This window comes from Hyla sarda, chromosome 1, assembly GCF_029499605.1.
Source record: "Hyla sarda isolate aHylSar1 chromosome 1, aHylSar1.hap1, whole genome shotgun sequence".
NCBI classification, from domain to species: Eukaryota; Metazoa; Chordata; class Amphibia; order Anura; family Hylidae; genus Hyla; species Hyla sarda.
In genome coordinates, this window is record NC_079189.1 from 504,108,610 (window position 1) to 504,120,977 (window position 12,368).

Here is a 12,368-nt window from a genome sequence, read left to right on the forward strand (position 1 = left end):
AGCATTGATCAGTATTACCAGCAATCTTCTTCTTTGGTCCGCTCGCTGTTAGACTAGAGGACAAGATCCCGGGATGACAGCCGTAGCAGGTAAGGGGACCTCCGGCTGCCATGTTGGATGATTGGATTCCTGCAGCAGTGCCGCAGATGATCCGATCATCCATTCAAACGCCCACATTGCCGCATATGCCGTGATCTGTATAGGTCACGACATCTGAGGGGTTAATAGAGGACATCAGAGTTATCGCTGATGTTCGCCATTACCTTCAGGTCCCATGCTGCTGATAGCAGCTGGGACCTGCTTTGCATGATGCAAGCACCAATCTGGTGTTCGCGTCATGTACAGGACATGAATGTACGTCCTGAAGCATTAAGTACCAGGACATACATTTCCATCCTGTGTCGATGAGGGGTTAATAAAGTAAAATCCTTTGTTCATGGCCAATAGCCAGGGGGAAAAGCAGAAACACTGTCTGATAAATTTATCTTATCTTTCTATGAGTAGCAGCTAAATGGTAGGACATTTTAAGAAAGACTATGAAGAAGGTTGCTCCAATTTTACATCCAAGGAACAAACAAAAAATAAATAAAAAATAAATATTGCAATATGTGTGCAAAATTGTTCATAGCCTTTAACTAAATACTAAATTGTTGTCATTCCACTAAACAAACCAACAGCCGACAGACTTTATGGACATCAGGCCACAGTGAGACACTTCTCATTTTTTGGATCGATCATTTTCATCATTGACAGTTGAATTCCTACAAATAGGACAGAATTGTAGGTGACATCCAAAAGCTATTTAAAAGTGTAGAAAGTATTACTGGTTCTTATTTATGTCTGTAACGCTTCAAGTGAAAACTTTTATAGAAAACACATCGTACAGTTCTTTTCTGTGGCATATGGTTTTTGTTCTCCACACTTACAAATAGGCCCTTAACTTCTTAAACTGCAGAATAAAAAATGGACCATTGAGACACATCTGTATTAACCGGCTGCAAAATCAGTTTACTACTAGAAATTACACAGCTTGTGAGAATGTGATTTCACTACTGTAAATAAAGCATGGTTTAAGAGGCCCAGGATGGATGTATGAGAAATGTTACAAGGAAATCTCTCAATATATGGATATTCATGAACACAGACAAAGCACAATATAAAAGCCTACAGAAACTAATTTTAGCCAGTGGAGCGAACATTATTTGTGCCGAGTAACTGGAATCTTGAACGTTTCAATTTAGTTCTAATTCCATTTTTGATATTACAGAGGATTCATTATAAGCCAGTGGAGGTGTTTCAGTTACAGTTACAAAAGGCTGCATTCTATATCATTTAAAAACTATTAAAATCGCTATACAAAAGCCCATTGAATTGGATGTTTAATCAATTACCATAGTCCCGATATCCTCTCTAGAAGATCCAAGATGCCATGTAAAAGCAATGATCTCACCATCTACATCATTGTCAGAACCCCCAATGACCTCAACTAACTACTAAGGGCAAGATATGGATGCAGATAGTTATTCTGAGCCACATCAATAATACCTACGACTGTGGTTCAGTGGAGGCTGGAAGGGATATCACAGATATAATAGGGGAACAGCCCTAATATGAGGGACTTTTGCTCAAAAGACAGCCGGGGGAAATTTATCAAAACCTATGCAGAGAAAAAGTTGACCAGTTGCCCATAGCAACCAATCAAATCAATTCATTAATTTTTAAAAGGGCCTGTGCAAAATTAAAGAAATAATCTGGTTGCTATGGGCAACTGGGCCACTTTTCCTCTGCGCAGGTTTTAATAAATCTCCCCCAGTCATCTTTTTCTCACATAATTGTCACATAAAGTGGAAAAAGACAGCCGTTCTTTGGCTGCAAAATACCCAAGTAACTGCAGTTTTTTTTTTTAAACTAAAGAAGCCTGAGAAAATGATGTGTGAATATAGCCTTATAACGCTGTAGATTTATCAATCAGCCACTTTTATAAATAGGGAAAATTTAAAATGGTCCGTCTATGTTTCGCTGTCTTAGAAATAGACAGTTTTAATACCTGGCCATTGTTTTTCCATTAGCAGTACAGTAAAGGGACTTTCAAAGTAGCAAAATTAATTAAGAAACTTAATTGGAATATATGGAACATGTTTTCAGTTGCAAAGATTTTTACTTCAATTTTACAAATCTCAAAGTGTGAACATATCCTGAAGGGCACTACTTTTCTTAAAAAATATCTCTCATAACCTACATCTAAAGCACCTACCTAGCCAACTAGTATCCTGATCTTTACTTAGGAAGGGAAAAAATCCCAAAACGTGCTATCTACCAATGCGCGACCACACTGGTCCGTGGACAACACCTTTTCAATAAATTATCATAACTCTGTCCTGAAGTACACAGCAGTTTTGTTCTTCAGGGCAGAGCTATGCATATTTATTAAGGGGGTATTATCAAGAGACTAGCCAAGTTGGCAAATTAGTGCAACAAGGGTCTAGGAAATGCTCCAAGTGCACCAAAAGAAATTTACATATTACAATTTTTTAGCAAATCCTAGGTACGGTTCTGTGTTTGTAAAAAGGATAAAGACCCTTGTGATTAGTGTCACCTGCACTATTATCCTGTACCAGAAGTTTAGCGCAGGTGACACTGCTCTCAGATTCCCTTAAAAACTGAACTTACAACAAGAAAATATTAAAGGGGTATTCTGGGCAAAAACATCTTATCCCCTCTACAAAGGATAGAAGATAAGATGTCTGATCACCGGGGGCCCGCTGCTGAGACCCCCCGCTATCTCCCTGCAGCACCCGCATTCTATGCTGGGCTGCGTCTCCAGTTTCGGAAACCTCCGGGTTTACCACGCCCCCTCCATTCATGTCTATGGGAGGGGGCGTGATAGCCATCATGCCCCCTCCCATAGACATGAATGGAGGGGGCGTGGTGTCACATCCCCAGTCCTGGAAACCCGGAGGTTTCTGAAACTGGAGACCCAGCCCCGCATAGAATGCGGGTGCTGCAGGGAGATTGCAAGGGGTCCCAGCAGCGGGCCCCCCACAATCAGACATCTTATCCCCTATCCTTTGGATAGGGGATAAGATGTTTTTGCCCGGAATACCCCTTTAAGCCTTATTTAATTTCAATTTCCTAAATAATAGAGTGAAGTGCCAGTGGATGATTGACTATATTGAAGTAATGCTGATCTTTTCCACCAGTAATATGTTTAACTTGGAAAGTTGTGCACATTGTAACTTATACTTATGCTATTATTCAGTTTAATAAATGGGACGAATCCAACATGAACTCTGCTCTCATTGGCAAGGTAGAAGACATACTTTGTTTTAACATGACACACAGACCATGCTCTTTTTTTTTTTTTTTGCATGCCGGTAAAGTTTTAGAATTGTATGTGCTGTATGGCGAATACAAACTCACTTAAGTTCAGTCCTTGTTGCTGGCAAGCAGTGGCCTCTAATTTTGACCTGAGCATTAACCAATGATCCAGCACTTTCTGAGTGATAACATGCTTCTCATTACCAGGCAGGAGGTCTTTTCATCTCCTTGTCTAACATGACACTTATGACCCAGAACTCTATACAGTCCAAGGACAGGAGTTCACTTGTCATTCCTGCCAAGTCGATGTGAGACATGGTGAAAAGGTTAACTGAATAGACAATTAAAACATCAAGCCAAGCTGAACTAACATACTTTAGTTCTATTTTTTTGACTTGGAGGAACTGCTCCGTAGGGGTCATGGATGTACAACAATACTGTCATAGCACACACCTTTGTGTGTGCATTTGTGGTTAACATTTTCAGATCAATGATGACTTGCATCAATATCTACACTACAGCATGATCACCATCCTCCTTTTTAATCTGTGAAGGAAAACCCTTTAAATATACTGCATTGGTGATGCTTAAAATTGCATGATATGACAATTGTTATGACCAACATTAATAGTTTAGTTTTGTGTCAGTGTTAAAGGAGTTGTCTGGGAAAAAAAATAAAAAATAAAATATATAAATATATATATATATATATATATATATATATATATATATATATATATATATACATGTATAAAATAAGTTTCTCGTCACACCACCATGTAAGGTAGCATGCCCTCTGATCAGCCCTGGCTTTGGTTACAAAGTCTCAGAAGCTGATTGGGATTAATGCCGTTAGAATTCTCCCCCAAAGGGAAGAGAACCCATCTGCAGACAGCTGTTTCGGGGTGCTTGCCCCTCGTCAGTACAGAGCAGGGTGTTCTTGGCTGAGGATGAGAGACCTGTAGCGACCAGCTAAAAGGGACGAGTATTTTCCTCAGGGAGAGGCACCGCTTCCTGTGTAAAACGGAGATTCAAAAAGGCCATTAGCACTCCGCTGGCTTTCAGGGTAAGAAGTATGCAAAATAAGTTTCTCATCACACTACCATATAAGGTAGCGTGCCCTCTGATCAGCTCTGGCTTTGGTTACAAAGTCTCAGAAGCTGATTGGGATTAATGCCAAGTCAGAATTCTCCCCAGAAGGGAAGAGAACCCATATGCAGACAGCTGTTTCGGGGTGGATATATACATATATATATCCACAGGAAAAGATAGCAGCACACAAAAAATATTAAACCCACGTGCAGTTTATTTCATCCTGAACACAATACAAAGGTGCACCTTTGTATTGTGCCGAGGATGAAATAAACTACACGTGGATTTGAAACTTTTTGTGTGCTGCCATCCTTTCCTGTGGATATTTGAACATTGGGATCTCTGACCAAGACCCAAATGATGGCGTGCACCGACCAATTTTATTCTTTTATTGGATGTGCTGTTCGTATCTATTTATATATATATATATATATATATATATATATATATATATATATATACATATATATATATATATATATATATATATATATATATATATATGTGTGTCTTCACAGCAGGACCTGCCAGTGCAAGTGGGGACTAAGAGACGTTAGACCGAGAACTGTGTGGGATTGGAGTGTTGCATTTTGTTTATTATGTTAACGGAAATCTGTCATCAGTTTTATCCGGCTCAACCATGGACAGCATAGAACTCACATACTCACATATACTTACTAGCAACCTCTTTTCTTGGTGATCGTGTCACTTTCGAACATCCAAATATGAAGAAAAGTATTCCACGCTAGCCAAACCAGAGTCTCCTCCAAAAATGACGAGTCACCCATCTGTAGATGGAATTCTTTCCCCTCCACTGTACAGAATAGGGTACTGGATGGCTAGAGGGATGCCTTAGATGCAGTTTAGGAGGGGTACTTTATTACCAACTTTCACGGAAGAGAACAGTGGTAAGGCTACTTATTTTTAAAGCAAGGTTTCATGGGAAAAAGTATGCATTTTATATACTGTTTCTCATGAAGCATTGTCTGAAGAATAAGTTGATTTTACCATTATTTAAAAATTAAATAAGTACATGACGGATTAAAGACACAAACAGAAAATATGTTGCACCTATAATAACTTCAAACTCCAGGCATAACTTATAACAATTCTTAGAGTGGGAAAAAAAAATGGCAACTTTGCATATGGTTTAATTTAGCTCATAAAACCCCCCTGTGGTCTTCCAGATGGAGTCATACTTTCCTTCAGGATTGCCACCTGTGTAATATGCATGCTGTCTGTCTCCTTTGGTAGCAGAAATTAAGATCATTAGGCAAAATATTATTATGGTTTTGAAGCCCTTATTTTCCTTTTAGTGTTACATCTCCATATTGAAATCATACAGTAAATAAATTCAAGTGGGAACCAGTACCTGCAGATGCTTCCAAGCTGGAGATCTGAGGCTGGATGCTTCATTAAGCTCTAACTTCCTCTGCTAGCCTAACATACTCTATCTATAAACCAAAGGGGGCTCCGGAATAATAGGAATTCATTTTGCTATAAGAATACCATCAATAAATCCAACCACATCATTATAGAACTAACTTTCTTGATTATTTAATATGTGGTTTAGAGAGAAGAATGCAACATTCGGGAATAAAATATGAGCCTCTTGATTTTTTTATGTTCTATGGTTATCATTAACTATTACTCATATGAATAATATACTACTTCTTTAAAGGGCTGTCCTTTTAGGGATATGTACTGAAAATAAAAGGATGTTATGGGGTGTCCTACTCTGTTAGACTGAGTGAAGAGTTTTTGAAAAGCACAGCTCTTGTCTTGGAGAGCTTTATATGCTCACGTTATGCATATCTGCCCAGTAAGGTAAATCTAGAGAGAGGGAGGAAGGCGCCTCATGTGCGGGATCAGTAGATCTTGTAGGTGGGGGTAGGGGACGGTAATTCCCAAGCCGCTTACCAAAGTTGGTTGTACGCCCACACACAACAAGGTAAAGAGCAGAAGAGATATAGAAGAAGGTCCACTGCAGCCCTCCTGGGTAAGAGTAAAATCAAAAACGAATGACCAGAGAGTCAGGAGTTTGTCTGGTGCAGAGAGGAACCATCAGGCAGCCAAGTAAAATCAATGGATTTATTAGATGCAACACGTTTCGCTGCGCATGCGCAGCGAAACGCGTTGCATCTAATAAATCCATTGATTTTACTTGGCTGCCTGATGGTTCTTCTCTGCGCCAGACAAACTCCTGACTCCCTGGTCATTCGTTTTTGATTTTGCCCAGTAAGGTGGATGCATTGAATCTTTGCCTTATCACTAGTGATTTGGGCAGCCAAGACCACATTGAAACATTAAAGGAAAACTGTTATCAGTGTCTCTGAACTAACCTGCTCTTACAGACAGGTAGTGCGGGTGACCCTGCTCACAACCATACTCAGGTGCTCACGATCTGTGCTCCTGTTGTGCCGGTATCTTCATCTGTTCCCTCCATTTGGCCCGTAGGCTTGAGGCATGGCCAGTGCTTCGTGACATCAATGCTGCTGCTTATCTGCTGGGTCATGCTATGAGCAGGCCTGAGGAAACAGCAGCGGTGATGTCACGAAACCCCACCCGTGCCCCAAACCTGCCAAATGGAGGGAACAAATGAAGATACCTGCACAATGGGAGAATGGATCCCTGACATGTAAGTATTGTTGCCATTAATATCACCCACACTACCTGCCTGTAGCAACAGGTTAGTACGGTGACATTGACAATAGATTTCTTTTAAATAATGGACCATCTGCATTCTAAAGGAGGGTTTCACAGTTGAGATAATATTTTTAAATAATTTTACACTAAATAAACTGAATACTTTTACAATACTTTTACATTCACGCCTTTACTTTATTATTAGTTGTAATAATTTTTTTCCCAGGGTGGCTGCTCTACATGGTGCATTTGCATTCATGAATAAGAAATTATCAATACAAATTACACAATAAAGGCCATTAGTGAAAGGAAATATTTCCAGCCCAGTACAATAAGTCACCATCTGACATAAGTAATTGGTTTGTTACCACTGACTGACTGATAACAGTACAAACACTTCATAAGTGTTAAAATGACCATACACTTATTGTATGTAGGAGGATTGCTATATGTTAGTTATAAGCTGTAAATGTTTCACTCCACAGTTTACATGTTGAATGTCTGATATGGCCTTCGTGGGCTCAACTATTTCTAGTGTTTATCATACAGAAATTAGATAAAGGGACATATGGAAAAGAAATACTTGCTGTATGGGAAAGGATGTGACTGTTAAAGGGGTACTCCCGTGGAAAACTTTTTAAAATCAACTGGTGCCAGAAAGTTAAACAGATTTCTAAATCACTTCTATTAAAAAATCTTAATCCTTCCAGTACTTTTTAGGGGCTGTATACTAAACAGAAATCCAAAAAAGAATTTCCTCTGATGTCATAACCACAGTGCTCTCTGCTGACCTCGGCTGTCCATTTTAGGAACTGACAAGAGCAGGAGAAAATCCCCATAGCAAACATATGCTGCTCGGGACAGTTCCTAAAATGGACAGCAGAGGTCAGCAGAGAGCACTGTGGTCATGATATCAGAGGAAATGCATTTTTTTGGGGATTTCTCTTTAGTATACACCCCTAAAAAGTACTGGAAGGATTAAGATTTTTTAATAGAAGTGATTTACAAATCTGTTTAACTTTCTGGCACCAGATGATAAAAAAGTTTTTCATGGGAGTACCCCTTTAACCCCATAACGATGCAGGATGTATATTTACGTCCTGCGCCGGCTCCCGCGATATGAAGCGGGATCGCGCCGCGATCCCACATCATATCGCGTCGGTCCCGGCGCTCATCAACGGCCGGGACCCGCGGCTAATACCACACATCGCCGATCGCGGCAATGTGCAGTATTAACCCTTTAGAAGCGGTGGTCAAAGCTGACCGCCGCTTCTAACGTGAAAGGGAAAGTGACCCGGCTGCTCAGTCGGGCTGTTCGGGACCGCCACGGTGAAATTGCGGCATCCCGAACAGCTGACAGGACACTGGGAGGGCCCTTACCTGCCTCCTCGGTGTCCGATCGGCGAATGACTGCTCCGTGCCTGAGATCCAGGCAGGAGCAGTCAAGCGCCGATAACACTGATCACAGGCGTGTTAATACATGCCTGTGATCTGTGTAAAAGATCAGTGTGTGCAGTGTTATAGGTCCCTATGGGACCTATAACACTGCAAAAAAAATGTAAACAAAAAGTGTTAATAAAGGTCATTCAACCCCTTCCCTAATAAAAGTTTGAATCACCCCCCTTTTCCCATAAAAAAAATAAAACAGTGTAAAAAAATAAAAATAAATGTTTGTGGTATCGCCGCGTGCGTAAATGTCCGAACTATAAAAATATATAATTAATTAAACCGTACGGTCAATGGCGTACGCGCAAAAAAATTCCAAAGTAAAAAAAAAGCGCATTTTGGTCACTTTTTATACCATTAAAAAATGAATAAAAAGTGATCAAAAAGTCCGATCAAAACAAAAATCATACTGATAAAAACTTCAGATCACCGTGCAAAAAATGAGTCCTCATACCGCCCTGTACGTGGAAAAATAAAAAAGTTATAGGGGTCAGAAGATGACATTTTTAAACGTATAAATTTTCCTGCATGTAGTTATGATTTTTTCCAGAAGTGCGACAAAATCAAACCTTTATAAGTAGGGTATCATTTTAACCGTATGGACCTACAGAATAATGATAAGGTATATTTTTTACCGAAATATGCACTGTGTAGAAACGGAAGCCCCCAAAAGTTACAAAATGGCATTTTTTTCTTCGATTTTGTCGCACAATGATTTTTTTTTCCGTTTCGTCGTGCATTTTTGGGTAAAATGACTAATGTCGCTGCAAAGTAGAATTGGCTATGCAAAAAATAAGCCATAATATGGATTTTTAGGTGGAAAATTGAAAGGGTTATGATTTTTAAAAGGTAAGGAGGAAAAAACGAAAGTGCAAAAACGGAAAAACCCTGAGTCCTTAAGGGGTTAAAGGATTAAAAAAAATGCCTGGGAATGGTGTGAAAAAAAATTAAGAAAAAGTATGCTCATCTTCCTCTCTCCCCCACAGTTTCCATGCCAACATCCTGGTTCCTGGTGATGCTTTGTCCCTGCAGGAACTGCCTCACTCAGCCAATCATTGACCACAATGGTGTCCTGCCTCGGTCAGTGATTGGCAGTGGGCAGTTTTTGCAGGGATAACGCATCATTGGGAACCAGGAAGTGATTGAGAAGACCAGAAACCAGGAGTGTTGGTGGGGCATCTGCAGGGGGGCAGGATAGTATTCCTTTTTGTTTTTACTCTACCCCCTGGGATATGTAAAAACTATTTTTATTCCTGGACAACTCTTTTACCTGATCGGGCAGTGGTAGGAGACAATACACTTAAAGCTAGAACAATAAGGACATATTAAGTTAGTGGAAGCTCCTGCCCCACTTCTGAGAAAACCACTTAACTTACCCCTATTTCATTCAAACAAAGGAGACGTGGCCCTCTCAATTGAAGTTTATAGGGGTTATAGAAGCAGTCAAACAAACGATTTTCCTAGACTTGAAAAAAGAGCCACAAGTGAGACCTTTCAACCCTATGCCCTAAATGGCCTTTCAGGAGGGTGAGTGGTTGAAACCACATAGGTCCAAAAGATAGTGCAGACCCTTGATCACATGCCATTTATGTGCACTCCATCTAATGGGACCCTGAAGAATAATTAGCAAATATAGTGCAGCCAAAACTGGTTAAATGGAGCGTTTCATTAGAATATTTCAAAATGACATCTTGCTATAGGTAAAATACCTGTGCAGAGGAAGAGTGGTGCCGTTCCATAGCAACCAATAAAATTGCTTCTTTTATTTTTCAGAGGCCTTTTTAAAAATATAAGAAGCAATCTGATAGATAGGATAGATAGATACAGAAATAAATAAATAGGTAGGAAGGTAGGTAGACAGACAGACAGACAGACAGATAGACAGACCACTCTTTATCTACACAGGTTTTGATAAATCACCCCCATGATGAGAATAGTTGAAGACATCAGTATGTAATCTGCAAAGTGCAGTAATCCTTTGCAAAATGCTATAAGAACATCATCATATTTTAAAAGACCCATTCACAATGAGCAACCATGGAAAATTGGTTTTACAGTAAATGAAATTATTAACACAGGGTAAACTTGATTGAATGCATTTTTTCATAAATGTGAATGTGTTGCGTCTGCATAAAATAAATATGTGGGAATTCAGCGAGATTTGTCAGCCAATTCAATGAAATCAATTTGTATAATATAATTAGCTTAGTTCAGGCCAGTGAGATGAATGGATAGATAAATATTTTACTTATTAGCTGTTTGCCTCATTTGGACTAAATAATGTAGCAGTTCTAATGTACATTCTGTTTTACATTGATAAAAAAAAAACATGATGTTAATAGAGGAGTGTAATGTCTGAACAGTGCAATAACGGTGAGACAGATATGCAAATGTTTTATATTAAGTAAAACTGCCACCTATTTTAAGTAAATTGGTCATTTACTATGGGCAGTCCTACAACACAAAGAGAATGTTTGTTGTATTACAAAATAAGCATATATTATAATTATGCAGGTAGAAAAAATATTTTTGCACTCGCCAATAAAATGTTGCTTTTATTGAATCTTCGTTAAAATTCACCGGCCTCCGGCATCGGAAAGGAGATGCAACAGCCGAAGCTGCATGATGTGACGGCAACAAGCCTTGTTTCGCGGTCTTCCAGCTTCCTCTGGCCTCACTGTAGGTGACTTCCGGCAAACTTTAAACAGGAAGTTCAGGATCATAATCCACAGGGGGAGGATCTACTTTGTGCACAGAGGGCATAACATGCAAATATTATTAAAAAAAATATTAAAAACCTATACTATTAGTCTCTCATAAAATCATCTCTTACATAGAGTAGGACGATTACAAGAATACTGTTAATTATTTTCTGTCATTCATGCCGAGAATGCCCAGCGCTTCAGTGCGAAGAATCCACTGAGACTCCCATTGTCTCAGGATCCATTCTCGCTTTGTTTTTCCAGACCGAAAATGGTGAGTAGGTTCCCATCCGTGTCCTGCTGGTGTTGTGTTTCATGTTTTCAGTTAATATTGTTTCATAATATTTGCATGTTATGTCCTCTGTGCACGAAGTAGATCCTCCCCCTGTGGATTACGATCCTGAACTTCCTGTTTAAAGTTTGTCGGGAAGTCACCTACAGTGAGGCCAGAGGAAACGGGAAGACCACAAATCAAGGCTTGTTGCCTTCACATCCCGCAGCTTCGACTGTTGCATTTTTTTTCTTTTTCCGATCCCAGAGGACAGTGAATTTTTACAAAGATTCAATAAAAGCTACATTTTAATTGTGAGTGCAGAAATATTTTTTTACCTGCATATTTTAGGTTTTTTGCTTTTTTTCGTGCTTCATGCACCCCATGGCCTTATCCAGACTACCCCCTACTGAGTACACATGGTGTTTTTTGGAGTATTATCCCACAAATAGCAGTAGTGCCATACTGACTCTCCTCTAATGCCTTTGAAGCATATATTATATATGCTTAAATACTCTTATATGAGATCATCATATTTTAGAGGAGGGAAGAGTGATTGCAAAAAGTTTAACTCTGTTGGCAGACCTTGTATTACCATACCTTACATGAACACCCTATTGATTTCAATGGCCACTGTGTAATACTCCATTTTTCCTCTAGTGGTGCTGCAGGGATATTAAATTCTTACTTTATGCTTCAATTGTAGCTTACAGCTTGTCATCTCATTTTTAGTAATCTTACTATAAAAAATTACCCCAAGGTGGAACATCTCATTATTCATTGTATGCATAATGAAGGAAACATTACTTTTAGTACAATAACAGTAATTATTCAATTTAAGTAATGCATTTTCTTATAAAAATTTCCTGTGAAGAGGACTTTTCCAGAATATA

The 12,368-nt window shown here is 39.3% G+C and overlaps 1 protein-coding gene across 4 annotated transcripts in view; it reads left to right on the forward strand.

Moving 5' to 3' along the window:
- The window catches only part of EFNA5 (ephrin A5), a 427,405-nt gene that overhangs the window by 350,860 nt on the left and 64,177 nt on the right, over positions 1–12,368 (forward strand). The gene's annotated exons all lie outside the window — the stretch shown is intronic.